The sequence below is a fragment of the Ahaetulla prasina genome, chromosome 1, assembly GCF_028640845.1.
Source record: "Ahaetulla prasina isolate Xishuangbanna chromosome 1, ASM2864084v1, whole genome shotgun sequence".
Taxonomy (NCBI): domain Eukaryota; kingdom Metazoa; phylum Chordata; class Lepidosauria; order Squamata; family Colubridae; genus Ahaetulla; species Ahaetulla prasina.
The window spans coordinates 327,880,716-327,895,585 of NC_080539.1; positions in this window are offsets into that span (position 1 = coordinate 327,880,716).

A 14,870-nucleotide genomic window follows, 5' to 3' on the forward strand; every position below is an offset into this window, starting at 1 on the left:
TGACCAATCACGGGTCGCCTGCCGATCCCGCGCTCTGATTGGTTGGTTTGAATTTTCGGGGAAGGTTGGGGTGCTCGACAGACTTGAGCCAGGTGCCCTTCTTCTCACCGCCGACATGTAGCGTCCTTGAACTTGCATCGTTGGCGCTGGTGTTGCCCTCCGCAACTTCCGCATTCATCCCGGTCTTTGCCCCTTCTCCCGGTGAGGCAAACTCCTTCCTCATCCTCGCCGTCTGATTCGGTCTGGATTTCTTCTTGTGGACCGGGTTGATTTCGCTGCTGCCGTTGGCGTGAGTGGCTTTTGTAGGGTTTCCGCCGCTTGGGTGGACATCTCATGAGCTCTGGCTTCATCCAGAGCGTTTGCCAGCGTTAGATTGCTTTTTGATAGCAGCCGCCTCCGCAAATGAATGTCTCTGACCCCACGGATGAGTTGCTCTAACAGCTCCTCATCCAAGTCTCGGTACCCACAATCCTTGGAGGCTTTCCTCAGGGCGGCCATGTACTCGCTGATGGCTTCGCCCTCTTGCTGTCTGCGCTCTCCTAATTCAAACCGCCGATTTGGACGGTGTTGGCGCGAAATGGTTCTTCAATAGGTTTTGCAGAGTTTGCCACGATACCGATTGTACCGGCGTTGGCTCTGCCAGGGCTTCCGCGATGTCGATGACCTCGGGACCGCAGTGGCTCAGGAAATACGCCCTTTTGCGGTTGTCTGGAACTCCTTGCATTTCGTTTGCCTCGAGGAAACTCTCGAAACGGGTCATGTACGTTCCCCACTTCTCCCTGGATGGGTCAAACGGCGCGGGCGGAGTGTAGCTGGCCATCGCCGCGTTTTCGCCCTGAGCTTTGCTGGGTTCGGTTCTTCCTGCTTCAGCTCAGCCTCCTGGTGCTCTTAACCTCGAAATCCCACCTTCGTCGCCAGTGTTAGGTTTGGGCAGTAACGAGGCTGGAGACCAGGGTAGTGACAACAGCTCTTTAATATATGGTGAACCCAGCCACCGGGCTGGGGAAAAACCTCTCCTTATATACAGTTTAACCGGCGGCTTCAACCAATCAGCAACGTGCTTGTTTCCCGCCAAAATATTTAAAGATACATTACACCTCTCAACTGGTATCGTAATGGGCATCTCCCCCACTTTCTCTCTCTCTCTCTCTCTCTTTCCCCCCCCTCTCTCTCTCTTTCTTTCTTTCCTTCTTTCAGAAACTGTTGCTCTGATCATACAACAAGCTCTGTATTTGTAATTTAAATGAGACCAGATTCTCGCCCTAACCTTTCTTGATTGTTTCAACCAGCCCTCCACATCAACATTTGACAATTTCTGCAATCATGATTTCATCATCCTTCCACAAATTTGTGTTTTATTTAAAGGCCCACTCTGACTGAAGTGATTGATAGTGATCTAATTACAATGATTTTCTAATTCAAGGAGACACTCTTTTGTCCTTTCCCTACCATGACATTTTATGCAAGTGGCATTTGTTTGTTCATTTGTCTTATCAGAGGATTGCAACAGACTCCAAAGTCCCACAGCAACATGCCGTGACCGACATTTCTCATAATAGGACAGGTGGGAGGGTTCCATTATACCATAGGCATGCAATAATTTGTTCTGAATTATCCGTAAATACCTCAGGATTCAGAAGTCATATAGATCATCTCTAGTGAAGAGTTATTTGGAGGCAGTTTCTGAGGAGCTTGCTTAGAAACAACTGATACTGCTACAAAATTAATGAATGCTGCATGACTCCCATAAGATAAAAAGGTTCTGCTCTTCTACTAGGAAAGAGAGATGTTCTAAAAAGATTAGTATATTTCCTATTAATTTTGAGTGATAACTTAACTTCTACTGTATTTTCCTGAACTAATGACAGGTACAGCAAAATAGGGAATTTAAAAGTATTCCTGAGATTGCTAAGGTGATTGAATTGGTTTATCAGCTTTGCTGAACCCAGCCAAACATAGTGAGTAGAAAATACAGTTTTAGGAAACAAATGGGGCATTCAATAAATAAACTCTGTGTTAAGGATTAAAGGGGATTTATTCCCCAGGCCAAGAGGGAGCCCAGGAAATCTATTAAGTGTATACTTAATCAGATAGGGAGGAAGGAGGAAAGTTGGATAAGAGTTGGCATTTGATTGAGAGGGGAAGATGCATACATTTATAGAAGCTGTTTTCAATTTTTTAAAAAGGGAAAGAAGCAAAAACCATGTGTCTTTTACAGAGAAACAAGAACTCACATGGGCGTCACAAGAAATTTAGTCTCATTTGTTATTTTACAGAAAATATGAGTAAAATGTGAAGCAGACAAGGTTAACAATGGCCATATAATATTACAGCTCAACATATGCTTCATCCAGTATATGTTGGCATTTCTGGACTCACATCTTTATAGTGTTTGCTCTGTCTTCTTCCTAACTCTCATCTTTCCTTAGAGCTTGCTATAAAAGCTCGCTCCACCCACTTTTTGTGATTCTCTGTTTGCCCAAATTCCTGCAAACTTTAAGGCTGCTGTTTATATATTGACCTGGAATATTGGAGAAGGCCATAGGTCACTGGATAAGCACATGCTTTGCATGTTTATGCATTTTATTTTGTGACATGATAGCAGTGTTCCAATATATAAGGGGTTGCCACAAAGAAGAGGAGTCAACCTATTCTCCAAAGCACCTAAAGGCAAGACAAGAAGCAATGGATGGAAACTAATCAAGGAGCGAAGCAACCTAGAATTAAGGAGGAATTTCTTAACTGTGAGAACAATTGACCAGTGGAATGGCTTGCCTTTTGAAGTTGTGAATATTCCAACACTAAAAGTTTTTGAAGAGATTGGACAACTATTTGTCTGAAATGGTATAGGCTATAGGGTTTCCTGCCTGAGCAGGAAAGACCTTCAAGGCAAGGTTGAAATGCTCCTGTTGGACCGCTTGCCCGATCTGGTAACGATGGCAGCGGTGGTTCAGAGAACCGTAGCAAAAATCTGGCCCCGACCCTGCCTCGGCTGAGCTGCGCCATCATCAGAGGTGTTTTTACTTTAAAAGCTGTTTTCTTCAGCCAAATGGCCAATTTCATGATAAAAGGAGAGAAAATAGCTTCTTTTAATATATACTGTATATATAAAAGGTGAACCACAATTTGGTGTAACAACACATGCTTTGTATACCATAGTCCCAAATTCCTAGAAATTTGCTTCCAGTCACTGTAAACAATATTGAGCTAAAAGGACTTAGTATAAGATATATTTTGAAATATTTCCTTTCCTCCTCCTCCTCCACCTCCATCATCTCCATTTTCAAACTGAAAATCACAGCTCCAAACACTGTTAGCTATTTTACCTGTTTCAGAGATACATAATTGTTCTGCCACAACTGATCAGGAACAAACTAAGGAAAAAAAAGCATTGGTCTTTTTATTGTAGATCAGGGGAGTCAAACTCAACGTGGTCAGGGTGGCATCAAGTGACACAGTGGGACTTTTCCCCCTTCGCTAAACTGGGCATGGGTATGACCAGCACGTGACGCATCCAGGCCGCGAGTTTGACAGCCCTGTTGTAGATGTAAACAGCTTGGTAGAGTAGTATATAGGACATCTCAAACATAAAAAGAACATGAATGTATACCTTACCTAGACGTTTACGCAGCATATGTAACATGTAGAGGTACCCACAGTTTTTGGTCAGTTTAGTGGAAATCTGTTCCAATTAGGGATATAGAAGATTCAGAGAAAAATAATCCATTCATTACTTCTTCCAAAATATCATTTTGTACATCTCCTGGCCATTTGTGGTAGCAACATTGGTATACAGTATCTTCTAAGCCATATTGGAACAACTCCTCTCAACTGGTATCGTAATGGGCATCTCCCCCACTTTCTCTCTCTCTCTCTCTCTCTTTCCCCCCCCCTCTCTCTCTTTCTTTCTTTCTTTCTTTCTTTCTTTCTTTCTTTCTTTCTTTCTTTCTTTCTTTCTTTCTTTCTTTCTTTCTTTCTTTCTTTCAGAAACTGTTGCTCTGATCATACAACAAGCTCTGTATTTGTAATTTAAATGAGACCAGATTCTCGCCCTAACCTTTCTTGATTGTTTCAACCAGCCCTCCACATCAACATTTGACAATTTCTGCAATCATGATTTCATCATCCTTCCACAAATTTGTGTTTTATTTAAAGGCCCACTCTGACTGAAGTGATTGATAGTGATCTAATTACAATGATTTTCTAATTCAAGGAGGCACTCTTTTGTCCTTTCCCTACCATGACATTTTATGCAAGTGGCATTTGTTTGTTCATTTGTCTTATCAGAGGATTGCAACAGACTCCAAAGTCCCACAGCAACATGCCGTGACTGACATTTCTCATAATAGGACAGGTGGGAGGGTTCCATTATACCATAGGCATGCAATAATTTGTTCTGAATTATCCCTAAATACCTCAGGATTCAGAAGTCATATAGATCATCTCTAGTGAAGAGTTATTTGGAGGCAGTTTCTGAGGAGCTTGCTTAGAAACAACTGATACTGCTACAAAATTAATGAATGCTGCATGACTCCCATAAGATAAAAAGGTTCTGCTCTTCTACTAGGAAAGAGAGATGTTCTAAAAAGATTAGTATATTTCCTATTAATTTTGAGTGATAACTTAACTTCTACTGTATTTTCCTGAACTAATGACAGGTACAGCAAAATAGGGAATTTAAAAGTATTCCTGAGATTGCTAAAGTGATTGAATTGGTTTATCAGCTTTGCTGAACCCAGCCAAACATAGTGAGTAGAAAATACAGTTTTAGGAAACAAATGGGGTATTCAATAAATAAACTCTGTGTTAAGGATTAAAGGGGATTTATTCCCCAGGCCAAGAGGGAGCCCAGGAAATCTATTAAGTGTATACTTAATCAGATAGGGAGGAAGGAGGAAAGTTGGATAAGAGTTGGCATTTGATTGAGAGGGGAAGATGTATACATTTATAGAAGCTGTTTTCAATTTTTAAAAAAGGGAAAGAAGCAAAAACCATGTGTCTTTTACAGAGAAACAAGAACTCACATGGGCGTCACAAGAAATTTAGTCTCATTTGTTATTTTACAGAAAATATGAGTAAAATGTGAAGCAGACAAGGTTAACAATGGCCATATAATATTACAGCTCAACATATGCTTCATCCAGTATATGTTGGCATTTCTGGACTCACATCTTTATAGTGTTTGCTCTGTCTTCTTCCTAACTCTCCTCTTTCCTTAGAGCTTGCTATAAAAGCTCGCTCCACCCACTTTTTTGTGATTCTCTGTTGCCTAAATTCCTGCAAATCCTTTAAGGCTGCTGCTTCTTATATATTGACCTGGAATATTGGAGAAGGGCCATAGGTCACTGGATAAGCACATGCTTTGCATGTTTATGCATTTTATTTGTGTGACATGATAGCAGTGTTCCAATATATAAGGGGTTGCCACAAAGAAGAGGGAGTCAACCTATTCTCCAAAGCACCTAAAGGCAAGACAAGAAGCAATGGATGGAAACTAATCAAGGAGCGAAGCAACCTAGAATTAAGGAGGAATTTCTTAACTGTGAGAACAATTGACCAGTGGAATGGCTTGCCTTTTGAAGTTGTGAATATTCCAACACTAAAAGTTTTTAAGAAGAGATTGGACAACTATTTGTCTGAAATGGTATAGGCCTATAGGGTTTCCTGCCTGAGCAGGAAAGACCTTCAAGGCAAGGTTGAAATGCTCCCGGTTCAGACCGGCTTGCCCGATCTGGTAACGATGGCAGCGGGTGGTTCAGAGAACCGGTAGCAAAAATCCCTGGCCCCGACCCCTGCCTCTGCTGAGCTGCGCCATCATCAGAGGTTGTTTTTTTTTTTTACTTCTAAAAGCTGTTTTTCTTCAGCCGAAAACATGCCTTTTAAGGTAAAAAAAAAAGCCTTTGATGATCCCGCGGCTCAGCTGGGATCGTCAGAATCCTTTAAACTCTTTTTTAAGCAACCTCTTCCTCCAAAGAGATTGTAAAAAAAAAAAAAAGTTTTAAAAGGCTCCTCTGGCAAGCCCAGCTGAGTTCCTCATCACCAGAACCTTAAAAAATATGTTTTCTACAAGCTCTTCAGCCGAAGAGCTTGTAGAAAACCTCCTTTAAGAGGTTCTGGGTTGCGATAAGGCACTTACATAATTAACTGCTCCTTTTGGGCTGGGAAAGCCATGTTTTACATCAGTTGCATCAGCTAGCAACTGAATCTGCCTGCTTTGCTGGCTGAGGAACTCTGGGAATTGAAGTCCACAAACCTTAAAGTTATTAAGGTTGGAGACCCCTGATCTAAAAAATATAAATAAATAATAAAGTAAAATATTTGTGCAGCTTTCTGAGATTTGGTGTGTTTCTGTAGTGTTTCACTCTAACTACACAAACACACAAAATCTCACAAAGCTGTATGTGGCATTTTGTGTGTGTGTGTGTGTGTGTGTGTGTGTGTCAGTTGTGTTGTGTGTGTGTGTGTCAGTTGTGTTGTGTGTGTGTGTAAAGTGTGAAAGTTGGTTTTTGAGCTTTTTGTGGCTGTGTGAGGTTCCTACATGTTGCAGGGGCCATTTTGGGTGAAGTGCAGCTGCTTTTACATTGTGTGTGAGTCAGTTGTGTTGTGTTGTGTTGTGTGTGTATGTGAAGTGTGAAAATTGGTTTTTGAGCTTTTTGTGGCTGTGTGAGGTTCCTGCTTGTTGCAGGGGCCATTTTGGGTTAAGTGCTTTTACATTGTGTGTGAATCAGTTGTATTGTGTTGTGTGTGTGTAAAGTGTGAAAGTTGGTTTTTGAGCTTTTTGTGGCTGTGTGAGGTTCCTGCTTGTTGCAGGGGCCATTTTGGGTGAAGTGCAGCTGCTTTTACATTCTGTGTGAGTCAGTTGTGTTGTGTTGTGTTGTGTTGTGTTGTGTTGTGTGTAAAGTGTGAAAGTTGGTTTTTGAGCTTTTTGTGGCTGTGTGAGGTTTTTGCTTGTTGCAGGGGCCATTTTGGATGAAGTGCAGCTGCTTTTACATTGTGTGTGAGTCAGTTGTGTTGTGTTGTGTGTGTGTAAAATATGAAAATTGGTTTTTGGTACCTCTTATTGTTTTGTATACTTTGTTTATTATTTTTATTATTTATTGTTATTGGCCACGCCCACCCAGTCATCTGACAACCAAGCCACACCCACCAATTAAGCCAAGCGCATAGAACCGGTAGGGAAAAATTTTAGATTTCACTCCTGCTTCAAGGTCCCTTCCAACTCTGTTATTCTGTTATTTGAAGTTGCTTCATTTATAAGTCTTCTACATGAAATCTTGACAAATATTGCTCATTAATACAGAGGAATGGAGTACAAAATTATTAACTAGATAGGCATCTTCCTATTTTTTTTATAATTCTGAGCATCCCATATACCTTTCTTATTCAGATCATTTTTAAAGAGACAGAAAGCTTCATGCAGCTTAACAAAGAGAGTGCCATACATAACTATTTAACAATAAATAAAATAATTTTTGACATAAACAAATTATATAAAAACAGTGTTTCAACAATATATGTAATCAATAATAATTATGTTGCCAAATTGAATTGGGTTTTCTTCATTGGCATGAATGATGAATCTTGCAAATAATTTGCAGAGTCTGATAATATGGTAATTCAAACTTGCATATTTGAAGAATATGCTTATGTATAGTGTGTGTGTGTGTGTGTGTGTGTGTGTGTGTGTGTGTATGTATATATATATGTGTGTGTGTGTGTGTGTGTTTTCTGAGGTTTTCGCGGGTTTTTGTATGTAGGTCTTTGGTTATTTGGGTTTCCTCCTGCATAAAATTAAAAGTGACTGGGACTCTTTTTTCCAAATCAATGAACTGTGACCTAATCCAAATCTTAGGGTCATTGCACAGCCCGGTTTATTAAATAGATCAAGTAGGTGGATCACAGTTTAATCCCTAATCTTATTGATTTAGGGATGTCTTATATTCTACTCTTCTGAATTCAATTATGTTTATTCTTCAAATGCTAATGTCTGCATGTATGTGCATGCATTTGTGATTTAGTTTTATAAGAATGAGGACTGCTTTGCAATAAGTTAATAAAACACTTGCTCCATGGGGCAAGATTTACGAATTCTTTAAAAAGTACAATTGATAAGAAAAGTATGTATTTAATATTACATGTTTTAACAGCAGCAAGGATTATATATGCACAATACTAGAAAAATGACGATATACATGAGATGAAAAGAGATAGTCAAGAAGATATTAGATTGTGCAGAAATGGACAGATTGACAATGAAAATTAAACAGAAAGAAGATGTAGATTATTATCAAACATGGAATCTATTTTACCAGTGGCTGGAAAAAAGAGGTGGAGATTAAGAATGTAAATTTTGATTAAGCAATAATTACCCAGACAACACAGTGTTCATTAAGCACTAATAAATGTATATAATAGAAAACCAATTTATTTTTTAAATAAAAAGTAGAATGCAATTCAGTTTTCAAAATTTTATTATGTCATATAGAACGTATAAACCTTCCCCCTCTATTCCTAACTATCATGATATAAAAATAGCAAAACATGGATTAGGAGGTCATAACACAAGCCTTGCCCTTTCATATTTGCTTTGAGATGTTACGTAAGAGGCAGAATTCACGTCATTAATTTAATCATTTTATTTATTTATTTATTGTTATTGGCACGCCCACCCAGTCATCTGACCACCTGCCACACCCACCAATTGTAAGTCCATAGAACCGGTAGGGAAAAATTTTAGATTTCACCCTGCTTCAAGGTCCCTTCCAACTCTGTTACTGAAGTCATATTTTCTGCAATCAAGATTGGAGCGGTTCACATTAAGCTTCAATCTATTGTGTGCTCGTGTATTGTTGTGATTGAAGCTGAAGCCTGAAGATGACGAATGAGACTTCGTCGAAACATCGCCAAGACACTTCCAATTTTACGTGGGAGAAAACCCGAATAACCAAAGACCTACATACAGTGGGGTAAAAAAGTATTTAGTCAGCCACCAGTTGTGAAAGTTCTCCCACTGAAAAAGATGAGAGAGGCCTGTAATTGTCATCATAGGTATACCTCAACTAGGAGAGACAACATGAGAAAACACATCCAGAAAATCACAATCTCTGATTTGTAACGAATTTATTTGCAAATTATGGTGGAAAATAAGTATTTGGTCACCAACAAACAAGCAAGATTTCTGGCTCTCACAGACCTGTAACTTCTACTTTAAGAGGCTCCTCTGTTCTCCACTCATTACCTGTATTAATGGTACCTGTTTGAACTTGTTATCAGTATCAAAGACACCTGTCCACAACCTCAAACAGTCACACTCCAAACTCCACTATGGTGAAGACCAAAGAACTGTCGAAGGACACCAGAAACAAAATTGTAGACCTGCACCAGGCTGGGAAGACTGAATCTGCAACAGGCAAGCAGCTTGGTGTGAAGAAATCAACTGTGGGAGGAATAATTAGAAAATGGAAGACATACAAGACCACTCATAATCTCCCTCGATCTGGGGCTCCATGCAAGATCTCACCCTGTGGGGTCAAAATGATCATAAAAACGGTGAGCAAATATCCCAGAACCACACAGGGGGACCTAGTGAATGACCTGCAGAGAGCTGGGACCAACGTAACAAAGGCTACCATCAGTAACACACTACACCGCCAGGGACTCAGATCCTGCAGTGCCAGACTTGTCCCCCTGCTTAAGCCAGTACATGTCCGGGCCCATCTGAAGTTTGCTAGAGAGCATTTGGATGATGCAGAAGAGGATTGGGAGAATGTCATATGGTCAGATGAAACCAAAGTAGAACTGTTTGGTAGAAACTCAACTCGTCGTGTTTGGAGAAGAGAGAATGCTGAGTTGCATCCAAAGAACACCATACCTACTGTGAAGCATGGGGGTGGCAACATCATGCTGTGGGGCTGTTTCTCTGCAAAGGGACCAGGACGACTGATCTGTGTAAAGGAAAGAATGAATGGGGCCATGTATCGTGAGATTTTGAGTGCAAACCTCCTTCCATCAGCAAGGGCATTGAAGATGAAACCTGGCTGGGTCTTTCAGCATGACAATGATCCTAAACATACCGCCTGGGCAATGAAGGAGTGGTCTGTAAGAAGCATTTCAAGGTCCTGGAGTGGCCTAGCCAGTCACCAGATCTCAACCCCATAGAAAACCTTTGGAGGGAGTTGAAAGTCCGTGTTGCCCAGCGACAGCCCCAAAACATCACTGCTCTAGAGGAGATCTGCATGGAGGAATGGGCCAACATACCAGCAACAGTGTGTGAAAACCTTGTGAAGACGTACAGAAAACGTTTGACCTCTGTAATTGCCAACAAAGGATATATAACAAAGTATTGAGATGAACTTTTGATATTGACCAAATACTTATTTTCCACCATAATTTGCAAATAAATTCGTTACAAATCAGACAATGTGATTTTCTGGATGTGTTTTCTCATGTTGTCTCTCCTAGTTGAGGTATACCTATGATGACAATTACAGGCCCCTCTCATCTTTTTCAGTGGGAGAACTTGCACAACTGGTGGCTGACTAAATACTTTTTTACCCCACTGTATGTATGTATGTATGTATGTATGTATGTATGTATGTATGTATGTATGTGTATGTATGTATATATAGATATTTATATATATATATATATATATATACATATTTATATATATTTATATATATATATATATATAGGTAGGTCTTTGGTTGTTTGGGTTTTCTCCCGTGTAAAATTGGAAGTGTCTTGGCGACGTTTCGATATATATACACACGTTTCGATACACACACACACACACACACACACACACACACACATATATACATATACATACATACTTACATACATACATACATACACTACCATTTCTGTAGCACATCTTACAGGCATTCATTATATGAATGAAAATATGTACTTAATTTAATCCAAACTTTAACAAATATTCAACAAATGTTAAACAAAATCTAACTGAAATTTTAACAAATAGGGTTAAGTGGAAGGACTGGATAACAGTTCAACTATACAGCAACACACACACACAGACACAGATAATTGCCTTATACACTGTAAGCCGCCCTGAGTCTTTGGAGAAGGGCGGGGTATAAATGTAAACAAAAAAAAAAACACACACACACACACACAGACACAGAATATTAAGTAGATGCATCTTTTCCAAGTTTTAAATGAATAGGACTAAGGATGAATATTTTTTTTCTAATAAGGGTGTTTATTTATTTTGCCTTTAGCTTTAAAGTTCTGAATCAGAATTTGGATGTTTCAGATAGCTTTCAAAATCAGAATAAGGTGACTGGGACTCTTTTTTCCAAATCAATGAACTGTGACCTAATCCAAATCTTAGGGTCATTGCACAGCCCGGTTTATTAAATAGAACAAGTAGGTGGATCACAGTTTAATCCCTAATCTTATTGATTTAGGGATGTCTTATATTCTACTCTTCTGAATTCAATTACGTTTATTCTTCAAATGCTAATGTCTGCATGTGTGTGCATGCATTTGTGATTTAGTTTTATAAGAATGAGTTTTGCAATAAGTTTTGCTTTGCAATAAGTTAATAAAACACTTGCTCCATGGGGCAAGATTTACGAATTCTTTAAAAAGTACAATTGATAAGAAAAGTATGTATTTAATATTACATGTTTTAACAGCAGCAAGGATTATATATGCACAATACTAGAAAAATGATGATATACATGAGATGAAAAGAGATAGTCAAGAAGATATTACATTGTGCAGAAATGGACAGATTGACAATGAAAATTAAACAGAAAGAAGATGTAGATTATTATCAAACATGGAATCTATTTTACCAGTGGCTGGAAAAAAGAGGTGGAGATTAAGAATGTAAATTTTGATTAAGCAATAATTACCCAGACAACACTGTTCATTAAGCACTAATAAATGTATATAATAGAAAACCAATTTATTTTTTTAAATAAAAAGTAGAATGCAATTCAGTTTTCAAAATATTATTATGTCATATAGAACGTATAAACCTTCCCCCTCTATTCCTAACTATCATGATATAAAAATAGCAAAACATGGATTAGGAGGTCATAACACAAGCCTTGCCCTTTCATATTTGCTTTGAGATGTTACGTAAGAGGCAGAATTCACGTCATTAATTTAATCATTTTATTTATTTATTTATTTGTCATAACAGTATATATAAGCATAAGCATGAAATAACTATACAATATATAAGCATATATATAAGCATAAGTATGTAATAACTATACGAAATTGGATACAATCAAAGGGAACATTAGGACAGGAATGGTAGGCACACTGGTGCTCTTATGCACCCCCCTTACAGACCTCTTAGGAATGGGGTGAGGTCAATAGTAGATAGTTTTTGGTTAAAACTTTGGGGATTTTGGGAAGAGACCAGAGAGTCTGGTAGTGCATTCCAGGCATTAACAACTCTGTTACTGAAGTCATATTTTCTGCAATCAAGATTGGAGCGGTTCACATTAAGCTTCAATCTATTGTGTGCTCGTGTATTGTTGTGATTGAAGCTGAAGTAGTCTTCAACAGGAAGGACATTGTAACAGATGATTCTATGAGTTAAACTCAGGTCATGTCGAAGGCAGTGGAGTTCTAAATTTTCTAAACTAAATTTCTCCCCTTCTCCTTTTCTTGCAGAAGTCTATGTCTCTTATCAATATATCTAAAAATGTATTAAGTTTGCAAGCAAACAGAGTAATAAATGGGCTGATTTGCCTCATTTTCCTCTTTGTAGAGAACAAAGGGCTTGAAAAACATCAGGCCTGTAGCACAAGTGACCAGATTTAATCTGCCTCTGTGGTGAATATGCATTTAACAACTATCATATGATATCTGCAATATCTCAAAAGATGACTTGTTTCTCCTCTACATTCCATAAGCTATTGTAAACCCCCATCTCTCTCTATTCATCTTTGTGTGTGTGTGTGTGTGGGGGGGGAGAATGGGAGCCCTATTCTTTATTCCAGCCTAGGAGGTTTAGGGAACTTTTCTTATTCTGAGGATTCATTTGCTCTAGCCTAACACCACCGTTGAGGAGAAATGGGTAGAAACAAAGCTAAGAGGCCACCTCCTTTCACATTCTCCTTTTGCAATTTGTGGCATCTCAAGGAAGGGGAAAGATTTTTCTGAACTAATCCCTTGCAATGAACTTTTAATATTAAGCTGAAAACTCCTGAAAGACAGAAGTTGTCCAGTTGTCCAGTAGTTCCAGTTTATAATTTGTACAATTAGAAATCATGAATAAGGTTTAGAATTATACCATTAATTACGTTTAAATAAAATATTCATTCAGTGTTACAGAAGTGATGTTTGAGCTGCAAAGAAACATTTTGCATCCTTTGCTAATTTTTTTAAATACTATTCTTATATTACTTTAGATATTATTATCATCATTACCATTCTATTCCACCCAGAGTCATATGAGTTGCATGATATTGAATGGGTAGTCATTAAAAGACATTTGGAGTTTAGACAATGAATTTTGTCACACACACACACACACACACACACACACAAATACGGGTAGTTCCCATATAGGACTTGTTTTGTTTAGCAATTATTCACAGTAACCATGGTGATTAAAAAGTAACTTCATGAAGAGTTCTCATATTTGGGACCTTTGTAGATCTGTAAGACAAAGAAAAGATGAAGTAAGACTATAAAATTATTATGTTTACTTATTGAGTGTTTTGCACGATGACAGAATTGCCAGTCTTAACAGTGGTCATTAAATGAGTTCATATATATGGATGGAGTGGACATTATATTAGATGTTATATGGGATTATTGACATCTGTAGTCTTGAAATCAGTTGGGCATGACTCTGGATAAATTCTTCCTTGAAAAGTTGTCAGTACCTCTTGCTTAATTTTTAGTGGCAGTTTTAAATGGCATTTCAGATGCCTGCTGTGCTGAAATCAAAGCTGGACAAATCTGTCTCTTAAAAAGTGCCAAGTTACTGAACAGAAACTGAAATAAAATTGCAAAAGATACACACACATACACACAATCTGAGAGGTGTAGTAGCATTTAGAAAAGAGCATACTGGTAGTAAAATATTGTATATTCTAAAACATTTTAGTGAACCTTCTTCAAGATATTTTCCTCTTTTCTTTTATGCCTTGTTAATGCATATATGGTTTATAGTTCGCTGATAGATCTGTGATATTAGTCAAACAATTGCATGTTGAAGTCAATTGATATATCAACATATTATGTACAAAGATACTGATTTTTTAAAATGTGCTACTAAATACTTTTTTCATCTTTGTTTACTTTGAAGAAATATGGCAAGTTGGAATACATTTTCAATGACTAAAACAGTCAATTGAAAATGGATATATGCAGTGTTATCCATGTAACTTTTATTATATTTCGCTATTTTTATCTATTATCTCCTTAATACAATAGGCAAGAAAAGGTAGGTAGATGGAGAAATAGCAATTATTCTTAACCTATCATCCTTTAGCCCAACTCTGGCTCTAGCTCTTGATGGGATTGATGGAAGCCATGACCAGAGGCCCTGATGAGCTCTGGCATATGCACCAGTTACATGTCTACCTGGAATAGGATGCTCTGACTACTGTACTCATGCCCTTGTCATGTCACAAATCATTGCATTCCGGTCTACAGGGGTCTGCCAGAAGCTTTAATTAATCCAAAGTGCAAGACTCTATCCGTTAATTGGAAATAGTGTGTTAGCGCCTATCCTACACTCACTCTGGTTGGTTTTTAATTTATTTCTGGGTCTAATTCAAAGTGGCTACTGGTCACCTTTAAAGTCCTAGGGTTCCAGATGCCTATAGGACAAAATCTGTTCTATTCTATCAATTATTACAGGGGAAGAT